Consider the following 7,758-nt stretch of genomic DNA (forward strand, 5'->3'; position numbering starts at 1 on the left):
ATTACAGACTTCTTTTAGCGGCTGAATCAACCATTCCTTCAGCGATTTGTAGTATCTTGAAGTCAGTCCATCTGGTCCTGGAGATTTGCCCAGTTGCATATTCTGAATGGCAGCCTCTATCTCTTGTTCTGTTATTCTCTGGTTCAGATCCATCTTACTTTGATGAGAGATTTTTTGTAATCCATATTTATCAAGGAATTTGTCTATATCTTCTTCATTTTGCGGGCCTTGAGTATAAAGTTTTTTGAAATAACTCAAGAAGCAATTTCTAATTTCATTAGGTTTAGATATATTCTTTCCATCCACTTCTAGGCTTGTAACTGTATTTAGTTTCTGCCTTTTCTTCAGTTGCCATGCCAGAAGTTTGCCACATTTATTTGCTGATTCAAATGTCTTTTGCTTCATCTGCTTTATCTTCCATTCAATCTCTAGGTTCATCAATTCCATATATTGTGTTTGATATAACTTAATCTCTCTTAAAATCTCCTGGGACTTTGGTTTTGCTCTTAATTTTTTCTCTCCTTCCTTTATCTTTTCCAAAATCTTTTCTTTTTTCTCATTTTGTTTTTTCCTCTTTATTGAGTTTTGTTGAATCAAGAAGCCTCGCATCACCGCTTTGCTTGCGTCCCAGATCACTCTTTTCTCCACGTCAGCCCTCAAATTTATTTCCCAAAGTTCTAGGGAAAAATTTAACAGATATGGAAAAAGAGAAATTCCAAGAGGAGACAGGGTTGACGGTCGTCAAGAAGGTGAAATACCTAGGGGTCTATCTGACATCCAAAAATGCGAATTTGTATAAGGATAACTATGAAAAATGTTGGTCAGAGATTAAAAAAGATCTAGAAATATGGTCAAATTTGAAATTGTCAATGTTAGGCCGAATTGCAGTGATTAAAATGAATGTATTGCCTAGAATGTTATTTTTGTTTCAGACCTTGCAGATTCTTGATAAGATGGAATGTTTCAAGAGGTGGCAGAAAGATATTTCGAAATTTGTCTGGCAGGGCAAAAAGCCCAGGATTAAATTTAAAATATTGACAGACGCTAAAGAAAGAGGGGGTTTTGCCCTGCCGGACTTAAAATTGTACTACGAGGCAGCAGCTTTCTGCTGGCTGAAAGAATGGATGCTCCTCGAGAACACAGACATTTTAGATCTGGAAGGTTTTAACAATGCTTTTGGTTGGCATGCATATCTATGGTATGACAAAATCAAGCTGCATAGTGCCTTTAAAAATCACATTGTTAGAAAAGCATTGTTCAATGTTTGGATAAGATATAAAGATCTGTTGGAAAATAAAACCCCTAGATGGGTGTCACCAGTGGAGGCCAAGGCAGTGAAGAAACTCAATATGGAGGTCGGATGGCCGAAGTATTGGGAAATCTTGGAACAGGATGGAGATAAGTTGAAATTACAAAGTCATGAGAAATTGAAACATAAAGTACAAAATTGGTTTCAATACCATCAAATAATGGAGTTTTTTAAACAGGACAGGAAAATTGGCTTTCAGATGGAAAAATCAAAACTAGAGACTGAATTGCTAGAACCCAATACTAAGAATTTATCCAGAATGTATAACTTGTTGCTGAAATGGAATACACAGGATGAAACAGTCAAATCGGCTATGATTAAGTGGGCACAGGATGTTGGTCATAACATTATGTCAGCTGACTGGGAATGGTTATGGAACACCGGTATTAAATTCACGGCATGTAATGCCTTAAAGGAAAACATTATGAAAATGGTCTATAGGTGGTACATGACCCCAGTCAAGCTGGCAAAAATTTACCATTTGCCCGACAACAAATGTTGGAAATGTAAAGAGACTGAAGGTACCTTCTACCACCTTTGGTGGACGTGCCCGAAGATTAAGGCTTTCTGGGAAATGATCTATAATGAAATGAAAAAGGTACTTAAATGTACTTTTCCTAAAAAACCAGAGGCCTTTCTCTTGGGCATTGTCGGCCAATTGGTGTCAAAGAGGGATAGAACTTTTTTCATGTACGCTACAACAGCAGCAAGAATACTCATCGCAAAGTATTGGAAGACACAAGATCTACCCACTCTGGAAGAATGGCAGATGAAAGTGATGGACTATATGACATTGGCCGAGATGACAGGCAGAATCCGTGACCAAGGAAAAGAGACGGCGGAAGAAGAATGGAGAAAATTTAAAAGTTATCTTAAGGACTATTATAAACTTAATGAATGTTAGAGTGTTGTGGTTTTCAGGAACAAAGGGATACAGTGATATAAGGTCAGAATATAGAGATGACAAAGATGACAGAGGTTGGAAAGTAACAAATGGGAGTTGCTATAAAATTAAGGACATTGGGATGCAGAAAGGGGGGGTATGGGGAAGTCCCAGAAAAGAGGTTTATGAAAATATGATATGAAATTATACGTGTATGTTTGTCTTTTTAAGTGTTTGTTTGTTCTATAAAATTTTGTAAAACCAATAAAAATTATATATATATAAAAAAAAAGAAATTCATTTTGTTGGTTTGATCTGAAGTCAGTGCAGAATGCTGCAGCGTGATTCCTGACAGGTCTGAGCTCTTGCCAGAGATCAGCACTGGTTGCTATTAGTATACAAAGGCCTTAATAACCTGGGAGCAGTTTACCTACGAGATCACCTTACCCCCCACATGTGCATACCCAACCACTTCAATTGGCGGAATTTGACACTACCTGGAGGCGGTTGGAGGGTGGATGGCGGCTAATGGATTGAGGTTGAATCCTGACAAGACAGAAGTACTGTTCTTGGGGGACAGGGGGCGGGCTCGTGTGGAGGACTCCCTGATCCTGAATGGGGTAACTGTGCCCCTGAAGGACCAGGTGCGCAGCCTGGGAGTCATTTTGGACTCACAGCTGTCCATGGAGGCGCAGGTTAATTCTGTGTCCAGGGCAGCTGTTTACCAGCTCCATCTGGTACGCAGGCTGAGACCCTATGTGCCCGCAGACTGTCTTGCCAGAGTGGTGCATGCTCTGGTTATCTCCCGCTTGGACTACTGCAATGCACTCTACGTGGGGCTACCTTTGAAGGTGACTCGAAAACTGCAATTAATCCAGAATGCGGCAGCTAGACTGGTGACTGGGAGTGGCCGCCGAGACCATATAACACTGGTCCTGAAAGATCTTCATTGGCTCCCAGTACGTTTCCGAGCACAATTCAAAGTGTTGGTGCTGACCTTTAAAGCCCTAAATGGCCTCAGTCCTGTATACCTGAAGGAGCGTCTCCACCCCCATCGTTCAGCCCGGACACTGAGATCCAGCACTGAGGGCCTTCTGGTGGTTCCCTCGCTGCAAGAAGTGAGGTTACAGGGAACCAGGCAGAGGGCCTTCTCGGTAGTGGCACCCGCCCTGTGGAACGCCCTCCCAGCAGATGTCAAGGCAATAAACAACTATTTTACTTTTAAAAGACACCTGAAGACACCCTGTTTAGGGAAGTTTTTAATGTCTGACACTGTATTGTTTTTGATATTTGGTTGGAAGCTGTCCAGAGTGGCTGGGGAGACCCAGTAAGATGGGTGGGGTATAAATAATAAATTATTATTATTATTATTACTACTCCAGGTTGCACATAAAACCTGTTCTGCTTTTGTATGAACCCAACAGTTAGTGTGGCAGCACCTGCATTTTGGAACTCTCTGTCAGTTGATATCAAGCCTTCAGACTCAGGCACTATTGTAAACCACTAAGATACATTTTTGTGGTACAGCAGTTTGAGACCCATTGGCAACTCTCACTTGGTTTAGCTTCTTCGCCATGCTCTTTTGTAATAATGAAAGATTAAATTTTCCAGTAATTTGCAGATGCGGCCACATTCTACATATGCATGTTTTCTCCAGAAATGGCATTCATGTATGGTGGTAATGGTGGTGGTTTTAAAGATCCTGAGCACTATGAAGATCAAAGACAATGTCTGCAAATGTGTGGAAAGTTAATCTACTTAGAATCATAGGACTGTAGAGTTGGAAGGGATCCAAAGGGTCTCATAGTCCAACCTGTTTCATTCTAGGAATCTCAGCTAAGGAATCCCTGACAGATGGCCATCCAACCTGTTTGAAAACCTCCCTTTCACAGAAGTCAATGACATTTAATCAGCCTAATCATATACAGAATCGCTGCTAAAGTCCAAAAGGACAGCTCACAAACAATATTGATGCGCCATGATAGCAAAGCTTGTAGGGGAAGGGTTGCCCTTGGCTATAGATCAGCAAAACTATGCAGTAATGATTATGTACCTCAGAGCAACAATGAGCTATTACTCACTTTAGTAACACAAAACTCAATTACAGCCAATGGAAGTCAGTCACCCAACCAACAGCTGAAAATGTTATGTCCTCATGGTTGAGGAAAAACTTTCAGAAAGGTTATCATTTTTTGAGGGAGGGTTGGTGGTGAAATATTTAGTGGAGGGGTTGAGACAGGAAAAAAACACCACCTGAATACTTCCTGTCGAGCTCCCCCACCCCACCCCAGGTGTGGATGGCCCAAAAGAAATAGCAATGAAAATGATGCCTGAGAAGTTAGGAGCGTGTGGCACCTGTGGCTGTTTAGTGTGAAATTCGACACACTGTAAAAGGCCATAGAGATGAGTCCTCGCACACAGATGTCCCCCATCAGAGCAGTCCATGTTAGAATAGGGGAGACCCCCTAAGCTCTTGGGAGTAAATAGCAACTAACCAGAATAGAAACTGAATGGGGGGGGGGGACTCTTCTCCTGGGAAGGACCTTGACCCATCAGAAATGGCATGATTATTCAACTTTTCACAACCAATTCAGGACTGAAGATATTGAGGATGTTTTGTGGGATGAATGTCGCCCTCTGCAATCAGCTGATGTGGACAAGGTGCTGGCAGCAATGCATCTGATGGGGACTGACTGGTTGGGTCCAGATGGTGGTTGATGCTTCACTGTGTGAGGGGGTGGTCCTTGCTGCATTGAAAGAAACAGTGGTGCGACCTCTCTTAAAGAAATTAGCTCTGGATCACTTGGATTTGAACAGCAACTGGCCAGTTACAAGAAAAAACACCAATCCTTTTTAGGGAAGGTGGCAGAAAGGACTTTGGTGGGGCCCCTGCAGGCATTCTTGGAGGACACAATTTATTTAGATCCATTCTGATCTGGATTTAGGCCTGGCCATGGATGGAGTCAGCCTCAGCTGATCCTTGTAGAGAGCAGGACTGGGGAGTATGACCTTGTGCCTGCTTGATCTCTCATTGGCATTTGAAACCATTGACCATGGTGTCCTCCTGGACCAGCTCTGAGGAATGGGGATTGGGGGCACTTTATTACAGTGGTTCCAATCCGACCTTCAGGACCGTGCCTTCTGGCCACTTGGCAGCTATGCTGTGGCAGCTGCCTTATCTCCAGCACAATTTAATATCTACATGAAATGCTGGGAGCGGTCATTAGGCGTTTCCGGGCAAGGTGCCATCAATAGGTTGATGATACTCAACTCTATTTCTCCATCATCTCTGAATCAGGAGAGGCTGTCCAGTCCCCTGGGTCACTGACTGGGTACAGTGGTGAAACGGATGAGGAAAAACAAACTGAGCTTGAATCCTGGCAAGAGAGAGGCACCGTGGGTGAGTAGCTCCTTGTTTCTGATAAATTGCTCAGTTGCCTAGCCTGGATAGGGTTGCGTTGCCCCATCAGGTTTACAGCTTTCGGGCGCTTCTAGATCCAGCTCTGTCCCTAGAGGCTCAGGTAACCTCAGTGGCTAGAAGCGGCATTTGCCAACTGCAGCTGGTTCAACTGCTACAACCGTTCCTAGACCCACAAAGCCTTTCCACAGTAGTTAATACACTGGTTACTTCATGACTGAATTACTGCAATGCGCAAGGGTGGGGCTTCCCTTGTGTTTGATCCAGAAACAGCAGCTAGTGCAGAATGCTGTGGCACAATTGCCAAGTATATACACAAATGTGGTGACAGTAATAATAATGCAACAAAACAACAACACCACAAACTGGCTTATAAATTTACTAGAATAATAACTAGAATAGAGATAGACTTGTAACCATTCAAGCAACAAACATACTAAGGTGCCATGTGCAAAACAAAGCCTGGAGATACTGTAAACATGGAGTGGAAAAATGTACAACTGTATCTTAACAAGTTACATGTGCAATAAACACTTTGTTTTGCGCATGGCACCTTAGTATGTTTGTTGCTTGAATGGTTACAAGTCTATCTCTATTCTAGTTATTATTCTAGTAAATTTGGTTTTATACTTATAAGCCAGTTTGTGGTGGTGGTGTTTTGTGGCACAATTGCCGACAGGTAATATCTGTTCTGGACTTGTAAGAATGCAATCGTTTAGTGTGGCAGCACCTGTACTTTAGAACTCCTTGCCTGTGAAATCAAGCAAGCCCCTTCGCTGCACAAAGCGCCTGCTGAAAACATTCCTGTTTAGACAAGCCACCTCAGGTGCTTAGAAAGTTGAGGTAATTTTAGTGCTGATATTCCAAGGGAGCAGAAGACTTATGTACGCGACGACAGCCACACAGATGCTACTAGCCCAGAGATGGAAAGAAGATAAAGTCCCTACCAGAGAAGAATGGCAAATTAAACTGTTGGACTATGGCATAATGGCAAAAATGGCCGGAAAGCTCAGGAACCAAGAAGACCAAAACTTTAACAAAGAATGGGGAAAAAATATAATTTATCTTGAAGACCACTGTGAGCAGATGAAATTAGCATGATTGCAATAACACTTGTAATGTAGCAAATATTATGGAGAAAATGGAGTGATATAAAATATGGACTGTTGAAAAATATGCAGTAGAAAAGGTTAACAATAGGACCTATGGAAGAGAAGGTGGGAAGTCCAGAGATTCAAAGGAATCTTCAAATGTGTATGTGTATGGTTGTATACAGCATCTTAAAAAGCAGAGACATCACCTTGCCAACAAAGGTCCGTATAGTTAAAGCCATGGTTTTCCCAGTAGTGTTGTATGGAAGTGAGAGCTGGACCATAAAGAAGGCTGATCGCCGAAGAATTGATGCTTTTGAATTATGGTGCTGGAGGAGACTCTTGAGAGTCCCATGCAAGGTCAAACCGATCCATTCTTAAGGAAATCAGCCCTGAGTGCTCACTGGAAGGACAGATCGTGAAGCTGAGGCTCCAATACTTTGGCCACCTCATGAGAAGAGAAGACTCCCTGGAAAAGACCCTGATGTTGGGTAAGATGGAGGGCACAAGGAGAAGGGGACGACAGAGGATGAGATGGCTGGATGGTGTTCTCGAAGCTACCAGCATGAGTTTGACCAAACTGCGGGAGGCAGTGGAAGATAGAAGTGCCTGGCGTGCTCTGGTCCATGGGGTCACGAAGAGTCGGACATGACTAAACAACAACAACAACATGGTTGTATTGTTATATCTTTATACTTGTTAAATCAAATAAAAATTGTTTCAAAAAAAATGAAAGAAAGCTGAGGTAATTTTAATGTGTTTTAGTATTTTAACTTTTGTATGCAGGGATGTGATTTTTTCTAGATTTTACTGTCTTACCTTTTTGTAAACAGCTTTGATGTGGCTTTTTAAAAAAAACAAACAAAAAACAATCAGTGTATAAATTATATGAAATAACTAAATACATAATGGTGGGTATAGGTTTTTCCCCCTGCCATCCTAGAAACTAATATACTGTTATATTTTTTGTGTGGGATATCTTGACTCCTGTTCTAATTATGGGTTGCCAGACATTGAAATTAGCATGTTAAAATATAAGCCATGTTAAAAACAAAAT

Source organism: Podarcis bocagei, assembly GCF_964188305.1.
Source record: "Podarcis bocagei genome assembly, chromosome: 4".
In the NCBI taxonomy this organism is placed as follows: Eukaryota; Metazoa; Chordata; class Lepidosauria; order Squamata; family Lacertidae; genus Podarcis; species Podarcis bocagei.